General features: G+C 43.8%; 1 protein-coding gene across 1 annotated transcript in view; it reads left to right on the top strand.

Moving 5' to 3' along the window:
• The first annotated feature begins 7,334 nt into the window (after positions 1 to 7,334).
• Positions 7,335 to 16,949, top strand: part of LOC125906055 (fibroblast growth factor receptor 1-A-like) — a 28,324-nt gene continuing 18,709 nt past the window's right edge. Inside the window, exon 1 of the mRNA XM_049604457.1 lies at positions 7,335 to 7,717. The gene's annotated coding sequence lies outside the window, so the exon portion shown is untranslated. The remainder of the gene's footprint in view (positions 7,718 to 16,949) is intronic.

Here is a 16,949-nt window from a genome sequence, read left to right as displayed (position 1 = left end):
TTTACTAAACTTGGTAGATATGTAAAACAGGACGCCTCAAGGTGACTGGAGAAATTTAACTCTAATTGGCAACGTTTTTCAAACACTCTGTCTGAATACATTGCTCTTCTTAATGGGTTCAGTTGACTATTTAATCTGCAGTTTCCTATGACCTGTATCCCAAACACACACCGTGTGAAACTATACGTGGGCAACTGTGCACTCAGTGGGTATGGACTAGTTAAACTATAACAGCGACCGGCTGCGTATCGCACCGATGTTAAAGGACGGCTTATTCGTCAGTGTTTGACGCCACAGGGCTCAAGCACCAGATTTCGACAACTGCTGAGTGAGACCAGGTTGGTTTAAGCGTTAAAATGTTATATCTCCAATCTGTTTCTGTGTGATGGCGCTGCTTCAGATAAACACCTCGCCTGCCAACTAAACCATCTTTGAGAGTTGTTTGTCATCGATCTTCCAAATTAGCTATATTCTTCTAACCTGCTAACAGGCACAGAAGCTAAGCAACGTTCTGCTGCGGACGCCATGTTAATTTAGGTCCTAAAGTCACACAATGACACAAACAAACAAACTGATGGAGGCGGCCGTAGACCAGCAGCTCCTGTGTTCTGTGAGGTAAAATTACTGTTTCTGTCAGTGGAGTCTGGTGGATTACAGAGAGTGAGATAATGACTTCAGTTCCCCTTCAGTTGGAAAGAGCTCTCTGATGGTGAGGTGAAGCAGTGACAATATCACACTGACTATGGAGAAGTACCTCAAACAACCCCACTTCAAAAAATCAAAACCAACCCTTTCAGTTATTATTTTGATCAGCACTCGCTGCTTTAACTCACACCACTGCTTTTCACAAACAGCTGAGTGAACGTTTCCATCTGTAAAACCCAGAAAAGACCACACTGTTTGTGATGTGTCAGCTGGACCCTGAGATTTATGAATGAGGCGAGTTTCAGTGAAATCTTCAGTGAAAATGTTATTTTTAGCACGAAGGGAACACATGAAGCAGAATCAATATTTTCCTTGGACTTTATGCGTCTGTTAATGCCTGTGGACTTTAATAAACCGTCCTGTGGAGGATGAAAATGTGCTGCGGTCCACAAGTCTGAGGATGTGGGTTTGGTTCCTGTTGAATTGTGGGTTGTGAAGTGTCACTGTGCTTCTGAACAGGATTTATTGTCTGTGTATCTTTGTGGTTACAGTGTGTTGCAGTTTTAGAGGTCTTAATGTAGCCGTTCCTCTGCACCTGTTAGAAACACACAGGAAATAATGTGACTGTTCAACTGTTGGTTAATGAAGAACCTCTCAGGATCTGAAGATGGAGGTCAAATACAGATTTACAGTGTGAGTGAGTCACTTAAAAAAATCTTTCCTGCTCGGTGAATGAAAAACTTTTGCTTCTTTAACTTTTAATGTTATTCAGGGAATTTTACGTCTTGTTGGACAGCAGTGGAGAGAATCGAAAAACATTGTTATATTCTGTAAAGAGGGGTAACTTAAAGAGACACATTCTGTCTGAATTATGGATCTAAAATACTTAATAATCCACCACGCTGAACAAACTGCATCTCTGAGGCTCGTTAGCTGAGGTATAACATGTGAACAGGTCCACTAGTGTGATGGATGAACTGTGAGGGGAAGCACGGACTGTTATTTCCTGTTTTTCTCCAGCATTCATTAACCCAACATGAAGTCTCCACAAACCTTTATTTATAGGCTGCCACAGGCCTTTCCAACATGGCTGCCTTTTTGTCTTTGTCCATGGACAGTGGCCCTCCACCAGTCTGCGAGTATCTTGGGGTCTTGTTCATGAGTGAGGGTAGAATGAAGCGTGAGATCAACAAATTGGCAGTTTGGTGCGGCATCTGCAGTGATGTGGGCGCTGTGCTGGACTGTTGTGGTGAAGAGGGAGTTGAAGCTTTCAATTTACTGGTCCATCTCCGTCCCAACCCTCACCTATGGTCATGAGCTCTGGGTAGTGACCGAAAGAATGAGGTCACAGATACAAGCGTCTGAAATGAGTTTCCTCTGTAGGGTGTCTGGGCTCAGCCTTAGAGATAGGGGGAGGAGTCAGACATCTGGAGGGAGCTCGGAGTAGAGCCGCTGCTCCTTCATGTTGAGGTGGTTCAACATCTGATCAGGATCCTCCTGGGTGCCTCCTGTTAGAGTTGTTCTGGGTACGTCCCACTGGTAGGAGGCCCCGGGGCAGACTCAGAACACACTGGAGGGATTATATATCTCATCTGGTCTGGGAACACCTCAGGGTCCTCCAGGAGGAGCTGGAAAGTGTTGCTGGGGAGAGGGATGTCTGGAGTGCTTTGCTCGGCCTGCTGGCCCTGAGACCCGGCCCTGGATAAGTGGATGAAAATGGATGGATGGATGGATGGATAGAGACAGTAGCTGTGTTCGAAATCGCTCCCTATCACGGATATAGTGCACTATGTAGTGTGTTTGCCATTTTGTAGTGTTGTTCGAATTCTCCGCGGTTAATTTCATTCACTATATAGTGGACTATAAAATACCCACAATGCACAGCAAATGTGAGTGAACAAACGATGTACCCTACATTTTACTCCCGTATACCACAATGCAATGCGGCCGTCTTTTGCCAGAGGAGAAGATGACAGGTCCAACAAGCCAGTAGTTTGCTTATATCAGCTAGCATGTTAGCTTAGTTTTTTTTAGGCTAATTACCAGTTGACGTCGGCGAATCAATAAAAGGCGCCTTAAACGCTAAAGATACGTTTGCCTTCACCTCCGTCTTTGCCTGAGGAGCAGGACTTGGGTCAGCAGCATCCAAACAATCACCGGAATCATTATTTTAATACACAAAAAGAAAAGAAACGAATCGGATGCTAGCCGGTAACGTTAGCTCACGAGCTAACAATAGCCACTTAGCTCGCACGAGCCAGGTAGCTTGTAGCTCGTGCACTATCGTGGGCTATTACAGCTCACAATGCAGACACACAACCGTAGCTGACAAAACCAAACGTCCACACCATCGACATTTCAACATTGACAAAAAGTACGACCACCATACCGTTTGATCATCCTCAAAGCGCCCGGTTTGTTTACATGATGCTCGGCGCGTCCACTTGCGTCACAGGAGTATGCAGCGCAGCTACTGACGCAACGACGTTCAGAACATTTCAGTTAGTGTCCGAAATCTCGTTCAGTCGTTCCCCATGTAGTGCACTATATATTAAACACGAAATAGGGAACAGTGAGTGAGTGAGAGGACGGTTTTGAACACAGCTAGTGGCAACCCAATCGCCAGAAAAGATATGTAGGCTTTGTACGTTCCTACAAACCACAAATACATTACATTTGTACTTCATTATGTAGCCGATACGTTGAAACTTCACATTTCAACAAGGCTGTGGTTAATGTGGTTGGATTTGGACACAAAAACCACTTGGTTATGGTTCAGAAAAGTTCATGTTTTGGCTCAAAATACCAGCTTTTCTTGGCACTATCCTGGCAGGAAACGCAGCGATATCTCAGCAAAATACAACTGCTTTTCAACACGGTGATGTCTCTGTATAAAAACTTTATTTTTTGCTGTGGTTAGATTTTGGAAAAAGAACAGGGTTTGGCTTTAAAATCTTACAGGACGCGAACACCGCTCTCTCAGGTGAAAGTCGTTGGACCCATCCACCCCCCCTTCGTCGCCTTAAGGCCCTGACACACCAAGCCGATGGTCGGCCGTCGACCAAAGTCGGGCCGTCGGTGAGCGTCTGTCGCCCTAGTTTTTGCGGTGTGTCCCGCACCATCGGCACTTCGACGTTGGTGTCTTTTCGGCCGATTGAGCATGTTGAATTGGCGGCGGAGCTTGTCGGTGAGAGAGATCACTCTGATTGGCCGTTCAGGTTTTATTTCTTCGCCCCTGTAGTGAGTGAATCTGCCTGTAGTGAAACCGGGGCTAACCGGTGCTTCCTCCTCAGGCTCCACTTCACTCAGCTGCCCCACAGACCCGCTGCTTCTTCACACTTTAACCTGAATAACAAACCGGAGCTAGCTGGGAGCGGCTAGCGGAGCGTTAGCCGCAGCATGACCGGAGGGAAGCACAGCCAGTTAGCCTCCGCTAGTCTCTGAGCTAGCCCCGGCTCTCCGTTTGGATCCAACCGGAGCACCGAGCCCTGGTTTGTTATTCAGGTTAAAGTGGGAAGAAGCAGCGGGTTTATCGGGCAGCTGAGTGAAGTGGAGCCTGCGGAGGAAACACCGGGACCGTCTGGATGTAATAGTCCGTGGAGGTGCTGCGGTGCTCGGCTGCACAGATAGGAAACCCCTCGGCTGACAGGATGTACCACTCTCTCACTCCGCTCTCTCTCACGCAGGCGCAGAACGTACGTGCTACTTGGCCGTCGGATGTAGTCCGTGTAGTGTGTTCAAATGCAACTGACACAGGGCGACGTGAGGCGACGCAGACGACGCAACAGTTGGCTTCCGTCGCCGCTAGTTCTTTGATGTCGGTTTATTGTGTCTGCACCTTTAGCCTTCGTCCTTGTCCTGGCGCGTTTCCCCCTGATGCCGCCAGGCGCCTGCGTATCATGCCAAGTTTAAGGCCGCTTTTTTCTGTTGGTTTCTGATGCCACAGGTCACTGCCCAGGCGCTGGATTTCGACAACTTCAGAGTGAGACCGGGCTGCCAGAATGCAACAAGTGACATCTCATGATGTTTCAGAAGGAGACAATAACAAACAGACTGGGTCAAATGAAAGTTAAATAGACACTTATAATCAAAAATCAAAAATATCATTGATAACCTCTTATAATGGACATGCAGTGACAATGTTTAATTGCCCTGTGTGCTTCCATTACAGCTTGTTGTACTACTGGACCAATTTCAAAAACCGTTGTTCCCATGAGTCTCTTTGACCAGTTTACACGAGGAAATATGGTCCAGGCTGAAAAATACCAACGTTATCCTTTGCAGAAACGTACAGTAACAACTTTATTAATCTGGCTGACAAACCGCTGTCCTCAGAAGATCATTCCTGAGGAATACAGTGACCTCCTGACCTTTCATCTAGCACCACCATCAGGCCACAGCCATCACTCTCACAGAGGACATATTATAATCTAATGGGCACAGAAACATCGACTCCTCTGAAGGATGACTGTTTTCCATGATTCCTTCGTCACTCAGAGGCCAAATGTCTCAGAGCGTGACTTTCTGTAATGTTTGTGGGCGTACGAGACTCTCGCAGCATTTGTACACTTACTGGATATTCAGCCGAATGAAAGATCAGCCGTGCAGAAGTGTGTGTGTGGTGGGACAGATCACACAATACGCTCTCTGTCTGGGCGCTGAGCTCTGCTGTGCACTCACAAACACCCGCAGAGAAACACTCACAGCCATTGTTCACAGCCTGACACTCTCAAACACACATTATGCCAGTGTGCCAATGAATCCACAATGGAGTCCATCTGTGTGTGTGTGTGTGTGTGTGTGTGTGTGTGTGTGTGTGTGTGTGTGCGTGTGTGTGCTGGGTGGTGATGTAACCAGGGTTCGTCTAAACAGCTGATTATGATCACAGGAAAGTGATACAGAAACTTTCTCCTCATGTTTTCCGCCCACAGACTGACTTCAGCTTCATCATTCATCTCTGTAGTTTTTATATGAGTAACTATTTATTACGTCACAAGTTACTCGAGTACTGTACTTAAGTGCAAGTCTGAGGTAATTTACTTGAGTATTTCCATCTTCCACTACTTTATACTTCTCCTCAGAGGGAAATATTGTCCTTTTTCCGCACTACATTTGTGTGACGGGATCTAAAGTAAGAATTCAAATAGATCGGTGGTGGAGGAAGAACTTTATTTAGGTAAAAGTATAATACTCAAGTAAAACAGAAGAAAGCATCTGCTGCTAACTCACCTAGCACCACTGAGCTAGCTAACATTACAGCTCAGCCGAGGAGGACGCCAGTAACGTTTATATCTTGTGATGTCATGAGCCTCTCGTCCTACTGCGCAGTGATTCGCTTGGCGGATGTAGTTCAGTAGAAAGAAAATAGTTCCTACATGAACCTGCTCACAAGAAGGTCTGTGGATTATCTCGAGTAACCAGGTCATGATTTCTGTAACGAGATGCTGCTTCATCTATGATAATACATTTTAATTCATGTGTTGATTATATTTGGTATTTAGACTGTGTGTCTGCAAGCTTTCAGATCATTTTAGTGCACAACAAACGTGTCCGAATTTTGACCCCATTCTGACCAACTGGATCTGGATGAGCCATTTGAATGTGATGAGCGCCCGTATTTATTTGAACACGGAGTACACGGAGTACACGGACGCAGAGCTCATTGAAACTGAAGAGCGGACGAGGAGAGAGAGGGAGCAGCAACAGGCAGAGGAACATGTCTGAATCCAGCTAAAGGTAAACACACACGTTCATTTCTCCTTTCCGTTATGTTGTCAGATAATTATACTAACAATCCGAGCCTATCTGTGTGAAAAAAATGCACTTTCAGTGGACGTATTGTGACGTTGTTTGACGCTGTCTGAGTGCCCTATTATTTAATATAGCGCGCGCTCACAGGCTGCAGGCAGGTCAGCCCTAGCTTCATACTGGAGACATGTCACATATTGAACATCCTATCACTCATTTAGACAAAAGGAGATCTGAACATAGGGCCCAGGTTGAAAAAAAAAAAATAGTTCCCTTTTAAGTACATTGTGTTTTGCTAAATGTGTTTAACTACTATCCACCACTGAAAAGTAGAATAATATATTTACGTGTATATTTCATACAGTATTTTCCTTATTGTAAAAACTTTTAACATGAGTAATTTTTCTTAACTTTCCTTTATCTTTTTGTTTTTCTTGACATTAATGTGTTTCCGTACATTGACCTGTGAATGAGTTTTTAATCGCGTACAAAACCTCAGGGACCAAATGAAGTTTAAAAAGTAGAATATTTTTGTCTGAGATGCAGAAATATAAAGTTTTATTTTAAAAAAGTAAAAACGTCAAAATTGTGTTTAAGCAACTTTACTTGATTAAATGTGTGTAGTTACTATTCACCAAAGAAAATATAATATATGTAGGTTTTATATGCAGCATTTTTATAAATGTAAAAACTCTGCCTGTCACCAGGAGTCATTTACAACCTTCCATATGCTGGCATGAATGTGCCTCCATACCTCAGAGAGTAATGATTAAATACAGATCAATAGTTAATCTGTGGTCAGATCGGGCACAGCAGGAGTTTGAAGCAGAGGAAATGTTTCCTCCTGCAGCTCCTGGAGGAGAAACAAAGACAGAGGGGGAGGAGAGCACACTGTTCCCGGGGGAGGAGGAGGAGGAGGAGGGAGGTCCGTGCGTGAGGCCGGATTGCGCCACTGTGAAAATGGAGTCAATGAATAGATGGCACCGGGGTATTAATGGAGTGGGGGGTGAACTGGTGTGTTACTGGTGTGTGGGAGGAAACTCCCACTGAAGGCGTTTCTGCTCTGGACTGTAGATTGAGACAATACCGTCAATGAGATCAGCGGTTCCCACGTTTTGTGTCCCGGAGCTGTGGAGCTGTGGAGTTACACCGAGACATGAGCTCACTGTGAAGCGTTAATCTGAGAGCTCCACGTCTGCTGCAGGAAGTTCAGCTCTTTAATGAGCTTCACTGGAGGACAATATTCAGACGGATCTAACCGCTGCCTCCAGCTTTGACTGCGCGTCCCCGGATTCACCAGAGAGCTGTGCGCCGACTCTCACAGGTAAAATCCACCTTAAAACACAGTGCAGGCTGTATGTGAGACATGTCTTCTGCTTAATGCTTTACCTCTGTGTGTGTGTGTGTGTGTGTGTGTTGAGACAGTTCAGCTGTGGTTTACAGATGTGACACAAACATTGAGACACTTCACACTGCAGCAGCAGCTAAAGTAAAGTCCAACTACAGGAACATGTCCAGAGTCAGACAGCTTAGCAGAGAGGATTTACTGGAGGAAAAGTAACAAACACTGCACTAAAAATACTTAATTACAGGTCAAAGTCCTGCACTGGAAGGTACAGAGAGTACATACATACACATGTAGCATGAAAAATATTATATCTCAGAGTATCAAAGTCAAACAGAAAATGTCTCGTGTGTTGTTTAAACTAACGTGTAACAAACATCAAACCTCAGCTTCAAATCTCAGTTTGTAAAGTGACCAGTGTTGAAGAGACGAACTGCAGGGTGACAATGCTCCTTCACAAGTCCGAGTGCTGCACTGAAAGCATTGTTACAGGTAAAAGTACCAATGTAATGTTAACAAAATGAACTTGAAGTATCAAAAATAAAAGTACTTGATGTAAAAGTAGACGTACAACTCTGTAAAAATACTCAAGTAAAAGTCCTGCATTGAAAGTATTTTTCCAGGTAAAAGTACTGATGTACTATCAGCTTCCTTAAGTATTCACACAACACTGTAAAAATACTCAGTTACAAATCAAAAGTCCTGCACTGAAAGCACTGTTGGAGTAAAAGTACACAAGTATTATCAGCACAGTTTACTCACAACATCAAAAGTGAAGGTAAACTGCAGAAAATGCCTTCAGGAAATTCTCCACTACAAGTCAAAGACCAAGACTGACTAAAGCATGGTTCAGGAGGTAAAAGTACATATCATCAGTAAAATGCACTTTAAGGTTTAAAAGTAGGAGGTACATAATCCAGAAGAAGCCATACACCACTGTGAGAATACTCGATTACAAATAAAAGTGTTAACTAAATGACAAACTGAGATTGTTTGTGCAACACAAATGATCAGCTGGTTTGATCCTCTGTTACAGAACAAAGGCTCCGACAGTTTATAAGAAAGATAAAATGAGCTCCAGCTCGACTCACTAACAGCCAGATGCCTCTGATGTAAAATAAACTGTCGCTAAAACTCGTAACAGCAGGAACAACTCTCACAGGACTCATTTTACAGCAGTAGACGATCACTTTATTAAGTACGTTTTGTTCATAGTAATCACAGACTTTGCTCGTGCAACATTAATGCAGGACTGTAACTTGTAACAGAGTATTTGTACAGTGTTATACAGCTCCCTTTACATCATGCACCTCTACTGTTGATACTTGAATTACATTTTTTAATACCACATGTGCACTTTTACATGAAAATGGTGCTTTGTTAAACTGCTCAACAGTTTGTAAAATTGTTAAATGAGTCATTTCTGCATCAGGTACCTTTTTCTGATGATACTTTTCCTTGTACAGGAGTATTTTTACCCGGCAACACTGGCTACTTTACCAACTGAGATTCTTCTTTAAAAAAACATGATCACCTTTCTTTTAAAAACTTTTTGACACTTAAAGTACATTTTGTTCAGATTAATCACGTTTAGAATTGTTTGGGGAGAAAAGCACAAGTATTAAAAGCAAAGTTTGTCTGGTGATTGTTCGTGCATCAGTGTGTAAAATATTTTATATTTTACTGAAGTTAAAGCTCCAGTGTGAAGGATTTAGGGCCATATATTGACAGAAATATAATATAATCAGTGTGTTTTCTTTAGTGTTTAAGCACCTGCGTTCTGCGTTTAGACGACAACATTTTGATAACAATCGCCGTGCACACGGATTTGCAAAAATAACCAAAAACGCTGCAGTATACATGCCAGGCCAGTAGCTGGCGGTGTGACGCTTCCTTCTACAGAGCGGCGATGTATAAACAAACAAAATGGCAACCGCAGGAACGTTTGTCTGGACGGACAACGAGGTGGAGTTGCTACAGTAAATCTACACTTGGCTGTAGAAGCAGCACAAGCAGAGCTCGGGAGTCCGCCATTGTTGTTGTGATGGTTGACTTTCTTGTGCATGCCTAGTGACTGGAAGTGTAATGAGCATGTGCGAAAGTCTCCGTTTTCAGAGGAACTGCATATTGCAAGTTTACATGACAACGGAGACGGTGCCGTTTCCAAAAAATTGCACTCTGGAACCCGTTTTCAAAACGTTGCGTTTTCAGGCACCCAAAACGCTGCTGTCGTGTAAACGATCGGCCAAAACGCAACTAAAGTTTTAGACTGAGCCTTTTGCAGTGGTGCAGGTTTGATTCCAACCTGCGGGCCTTTGTTACATGTTATCCCCCAACTTTCCCAAATTTGCTGTGGTGTCATTAACGCAAAAATCTGCCCAAAAAAACCTGAACAATGAACACTGAAAGAATTCAAACCATGAGAAGTTTCAGCTGGTTGTAATCTGCAGTCCTCACCACTAGATGGTACTAAACCTCCTAAATCTGACGCACTGGACCTTTAAAGTCTTGAAGTATTATTACTAATATGTACACAGCAGTAGTTGTAGTATAATGCTGTGAAATAATTATTCTGGCATCAGACATTAACATGACATCGTAAAGACACTGAACGTTCACATTTTGTTTGGAATAAAAATCAGGTTGATGACATTTTAAACGTGTAACGATGTTAGAATTTCACGCTGTGTGAAAGTTAATGTTATGACCTTTGCAGACGTTGAGTTTGTTCTCTGTAACTTACAATTAAACGTTGTTATTCTGCGTCAAGATTACGTTGAGACGTTTGAAAGAGATTTAGGTCACTTAAAAACACAACTTCAAACCAACAAACTATCGTCATCGGCCGTCATCAGTTTCCTACGTCATGTTGGCGCTGACAGTAGATGTCCTGACGTTGAGTTTTGATCACGTGATGTCACACGCTAAGGTCAGCTGAATGTGAACATTGAGAGATGTCGCTGAGCAGCTGGACCAAGTACAGAAGTACTGCCAACAACATGTACTCTGAGTATTAAAAGTACTGATTGTAAATGATATGAGTATAAAGTGATAAACGTGAGCAGCATTTTGATGTTGTCACTTTAATTACACTTAGCTGACGATACTTTAGTATCTTTATGTAAAAGTTTGGATGCAGGACTGAACCCCTGCAGGCAGCGTTAAATACTGAAGATGGTTCATTTTAGCCATGTTTTATGCAGTTGGATAGTTTACCTCATAAAAACATGTATCATACTTTATTTGTTTCTGTGTAAAACCTGCAGAGTAACAGGTAACTGAAGCTGTGAGATAAATGTAGTGCTGTAAAAAGTCCAGTATTTCCCTCTGAGATGTCGTTGAGTAGAAATATAAAGTCGAAGTACCTGCACGTATCCCATAATGACTAGTTATTTACTCTCCTCAGCGTATTTTTTACAGTGTACTGTTACTTTCATCAAAGGCAATGATCAGATGACGTGTGTCGCTGCTGTAAACAGCCTCTGGTGAGTTAAATATCGTCTGAGAGCAGTAAAACAGCTTCATCATGTAGTAAACGCTCAGCTGGAGGTTAATGAGACAGTTAATGTGACAGTCGCAGTGATGTGAGAGCGATCTGTGTCTGCTCGACTGCGAGAGGCTGAAATATGTTGAGCGTCCACCAAGAGTCTGACTCACTGTCCCACTCCTCACAGCGGGGTGTCCAAACCAGCAACTCATCCTCCAGACCTCCCACTCCTTCTTCTTCTTCTTCTTCTTCTGTATCCTGTGTCCGTTAACTTCCTGCGACCTGCGTCCTCATGAGGACATCAATTTATTTAAAAAAAAAAACCTACTTACTGTATCAAGATACTAATATTACAGTGATATTAAAGATGTCGCGATATGCTGAGTATTGTGATAAAATATATTGTGATTTATTATCTTTCTTTAACTCTAAATTATGTTCCAAAAGAAAAACTTGTCAACATTGTTTTATCTAGTTAGATGAAAAGTTTTCAATCTGCTCATCTCACTTTAAAGATTTTTACCGCAGCAAAATGTTTCTAGTGAAGTGAAAAACGAATTGATTTTATTATTCTAGGCAGCCTCCGAAAGTTATGTTTGTACTTGAAATATTAATGATTTTCTACAGTAAAAAAAAAAGGATACTCGGCGTCCTTGTATCAAAACCATCTTGCTGCACAAAAATATCGTTAAGGTGTACAAAACACCTTAAGATTTCCCTCAATGTCTGAGTTAAGGCTGCCCTGTCATAAAAAACACAATATTCTTTAGTCTTCTCCGTCAGGTTTCCTTAAAATACTCTTTTTACACTTAATTTTTTTTACACTTAATATTTATTACAGTGATTTTTGTCGAGTCATTTTATTAACTTTTATTGTATATTACTGAATGATCTGTGGACACAGTGCTGCTTGTTTTTTAAAGAGTCTTGTAAGGTGTCTCGAGTGCTCTGAAAGGTGCCTGTAAATAAAATGCATTATTATTTTTATACTTAAGAAATCCCTTAAAGTTAGTCAAACTGTTGCATAAAAGACCTCAGGCATCTCATGCATGATTGCAACCAGTCCACACTGAAACTGAAATCTCTTTTAATGCGCTGAATGTCTTTATGTTTTTCCTTAACTAAGGGAATGTTTTAAGAGATTCCCTACAACAACTTTGAGTAAATCTCTTTGCTAAGGGAAAATTAAGCCTTAAAGGGATAGTGCACCCAAAAATGAAAATTCAGCCATTATCTACTCACCCATATGCCGAGGGAGGCTCAGGTGAAGTTTTAGAGTCCTCACATCACTTGCAGAGATCCAAGGGGAGAGGAGGTAGCAACACAACTCCACCTAATGGAGGCTGACGGCGCCCCAGATTCAAACGTCCAAAAACACATCATTGAACACATCTGAACATACAGGCTACAATGAGGCTAAAAACAGAGTTCAAATGACATTTTTCCAAACAACTTTTTATGTCGGGGCTTCAGGACACTTGGATCACTACGGACGAGCAGTATGGAGATATTTTGTGGTTTCAATGATGTGTTTTTGGACGTTTGAATCTGGGGCGCCGTCAGCCTCCATTAGGTGGAGTTGTGTTGCTACCTCCTCTCCCCTTGGATCTCTGCAAGTGATGTGAGGACTCTACAACTTCACCTGAGCCTCCCTCGACATATGGGTGAGTAGATAATGGCTGAATTTTCATTTTTGGGTGCACTATCCCTTTAAGTGTCATAGGATAGAAACTTTTCATCCCAAACAGCTCAGAGAAATTAAAACTGCACTCTAAACGACGGCTCAGAGGAGGTGAGATGAACTCTCCCTGAGGTCTCCAGCCTTCAGCTCGGGTCTCTGTCTGTGTGTTGTTGTCCAGCTCAGACGGACGGCGGGCATCAGGCATCAGGAGTTGGTGTCAGTATGACAAATATTCAGAGCTGCCAGCCTGCTGCAGAATGTGGTGTGTAGGTGACGGCTTCAGCACGGGAAGTTCAGCAGGAGGAACATTATTAAAGGCTGAGGAAGAGTTGGAGAGAGAGAGAGAGAGAGACGGAGAGGAGGATTGTTTACCCTCAGACAGAATATTAACCTCTGAAATACCTTAATGTTCACTTCCTGTCAGTGAGAGCCTGTGACTCTGATTGTATTCAGTCACTTCCTGTGATTTTGTGAATAGTTCAAGTGTAAAAGAAGCATCCACGATGGATGAGATCTGATGGTTGACGCCACCTCTGGAGGAGGTTTATGTCCAGATGTTGCAAAGGTGTAAATGCGTCAGTGTGACTACGTCAGCAACCACTGTGTAAATATGCACTCAGTTTGATTTAATACGTCCATCGGCCATCTCCTCGTGATCACAGCAAAACTTGACACAAATGTCTAACAGGATAAAATAATGAAGATCAAAAGGTCAAAGGTCAGATTGACTGTGACATCATCATGTTTGGACTGGTGGGCGGAGTCGTACAACCACAGGATGGACTGGCGCACAGAGGTGGTAATTCTAGTTTACAAAACAACCAGTTGAAATAATTGAACTTGGGATTTTGGACATTTTTAATGAGCATGCTTTACTGTTTCTTGTGGCTGCTCTCTGGTGGACAAACCGTCTCTAAATGTCCTCGGACATCTTTTCTGCGCTGATGTTTCTTTGTGTGTGTGATGAGATAAAATCGTCTCTGAACAGTTTTCATGTTGGAGCATGACGGTGTGTTTATCTCTCAGTATCTTTGTGTTGATGTGAGGGAGGGGAGTCTGCCGTGTTTCCCAGAATGCCTCTGGAGAAGCTGCTCACAACACAAAGTTGTCACCATGATGTTTCAGTGAGGAGCACTCGTGAGCAGAAGCTCCTCAGAGAGCAGTGTTTTCTTCTGTCTCCATAAAGCTGCTCTGCTCATCGTACTCGGGGACGCCGCCCTCCGCCACATGCTCTGCACACGCTGCTGTGGCTGAAGGACAGATACAGTAATGAGACAGTGGTGTCTCGGTGTCCTCTGTGATGTCAGAGCTGCAGAGAGCCGAGGGCTCGGTGATGGCAGCCAACTGGTGTTCGTCTTCTTTATGAGGCTCATGATGATGTGTTCACTGTCCTCCACTCCGTCAGTGTTCATGTTAACTTCCTCTCTGCAGCCAGGCTGATAAATACTCTGCTCTTCATGAGTTCACTGTGGGAATGTTATGTGCAACATGTTAGTCTGGAGGTTTAAACTGGTGTCCTCTCACAGAGTTGGTGATTCAAACTAAACTTTCATCTGAGTTCAGACTGTTTACTTACAGCACAGCTACACTCACAGATAACTGAGCCTCCTACCTGCCTGTCAAACACCATCAACCCACAAACCTTCTCCAGTCCGGACTGAGTGGAGTCCTGCGGGGTGAAGCTGTGAAGTCTGCGAGCGGAGCTAGCTGCTAACTGCAACTAACAAACCCCACAAATCCATTCAGCAGCTCCACCATCCACAGTCAGACACACACGGCTGATTATTTACTGCTGAGTTACAGCTCACAACTCGCACCAACCCAAACATCCTGGTGCAGACTATTTACTGGAGTTTACAGCCTGTCGCTCATCAGGCATCTGAAGATCATTACAAGCACGGCCGTTTTCAGCTTTCAACGTCCGATAGTCCACCACTGTTGGGCTTGTTACTCTAAAAATGTAATATATTACTCATTACTGGATACTCTTTTCAAAAGTAATATCATTACGTAACTTATTACTCCCTGCAAACAGTAATTTGTTGAACTCTTTGTTTTATTACTTTCCGTTGCACCCCATGAAATTGGTAGCTGCGTTTCTCCCCAGAATTGAGATGTGTGTCTCTGTGTGAATGTCAGGGTGATCAGCGCTAAGTGAAGCTAATGCTGGATAGCTTCTATTTACCTGGAGGGTGTCTGTTACCTATGAGCGGTAATTTCTCAAAAGATCTGCCCAAAACACAGAGAATCACTCATGGAGCAACATTTCATCCACCACATATCCAACAAGCTTCATCACTTCTCTGTGTCTGCAGCTGTCTGCGATTAAAATCCAGTTTTGGTTGTTTAGCCAGTGCAGAGCTGCAGCCGACCTCTGCAGCCGAGAAGGGCTCACCTTTGGTGGGGTGTATTTCCTGGATCTTCATGTTGTTGTGTTGTCAGTCGTAGAAGCCAAGGTGTTTCAGATCAGAGGATTGAGGACGTGTTATTTGCCAAAGTTACAAAACCAAAGTAACGGGAATATTTCCAGCTGCTAAGGTAAAGGCCCTGACACACCAAGCTGACGGTCGGCCGTCGACCAAAGTCGGGCCGTCAGTGAGCGTCTGTCGCCCTAATTTTTGCGGTGTGTCCCGCACCACCGGCGCTTAGGCGTCAGTGGCTTTTTGGCCGATTGAGCATGTTGAATCAGCAGCAGAGCTTGTCAGTGAGAGAGATCACTCTGATTGGCTGTTCAGGTTTTATTTCCTCGCCCCTGTAGCGAGTGAATCTGCCTGTAGTGAAACCGGGGCTAACCGGTGCTTCCTCCTCAGGCTCCACTTCACTCAGCTGCCCCACAGACCCGCTGCTTCTTCCCACTTTAACCTGAATAACAAACCGGAGCTAGCTGGGAGCGGCTAGCGGAGCGTTAGCCGCAGCATGACCGGAGGGAAGCACAGCCAGTTAGCCTCCGCTAGTCTCTGAGCTAGCCCCGGCTCTCCGTTTGGATCCAACCGGAGCACCGAGCCCTGGTTTGTTATTCAGGTTAAAGTGGGAAGAAGCAGCGGGTTTATCGGGCAGCTGAGTGAAGTGGAGCCTGCGGAGGAAACACCGGGACCGTCTGGATGTAATAGTCCGTGGAGGTGCTGCGGTGCTCGGCTGCACAGATAGGAAACCCCTCGGCTGACAGGATGTACCACTCTCTCACTCCGCTCTCTCTCACGCAGGCGCAGAACGTACGTGCTACTTGGCCGTCGGATGTAGTCCGTGTAGTGTGTTCAAATGCAACTGACACAGGGCGACGTGAGGCGACGTAGACGACGCAACAGTTGGCTTTCGTCGTCGCTAGTTCTTTGATGTCGGTTTATTGTGTCTGCACCTTAAGAGTTAACAACCAGCTTGCAAAAATGAGTCCGCTGATGTGATTGTTGTATTAAAAGTCAGTAGTGACGTGATAACAAAAGTAACGTTGCAACTAGTTGTTTGGTTTTGGAGTAACTGTAATATTATGACTGAAATTTAATAAGTAATAAGTTACTTTTTCCAGTAATGAGTAGTGTAATATTATTATTATAACGCCTTAGTGCCCCAAACTTTTCACCACATCAATTTCGTCTTAGTTTTTATTTTCAAGATCTATTTTTAGCTCGTCATCATCTCGATCTCGTCACTGAGGAAAGCTCGTAATAGTTTTTGTCAACATAATTAACACCGGTGCTCACCACTGATGGGCTCCGCAGTCGCTGACGCTGATTCAATATGCTGAACCAGCGGAAGAATGAGCACTGATGAAGACCATGGACGCTCGCCGACAGCGACTGTTGGCCTGGTGTGTCAGGGTCTTAATAAGAAACCAAACTCTGCTCTGCCTTTTTGACACGTCTCGGTGCCTCACGTACTGCAGCCATCACTGGAAATTATATTTTAACAGACACTACAGAAGCACTGATGTCACCTTCCTTCGTGAAACAAAGCCACGTTTTGGATCGTTTCTTTCTCTTAACATGAATCTGTCTGGTTGTTTCCAGCAGTGTCGACGCAGGAGTTTGACGTCACTGTTTTGCAAT

Source organism: Epinephelus fuscoguttatus, linkage group LG18 (assembly GCF_011397635.1).
Source record: "Epinephelus fuscoguttatus linkage group LG18, E.fuscoguttatus.final_Chr_v1".
Lineage (NCBI taxonomy): Eukaryota > Metazoa > Chordata > Actinopteri > Perciformes > Serranidae > Epinephelus > Epinephelus fuscoguttatus.
This window is presented reverse-complemented; position numbering and strand designations above follow the sequence as displayed.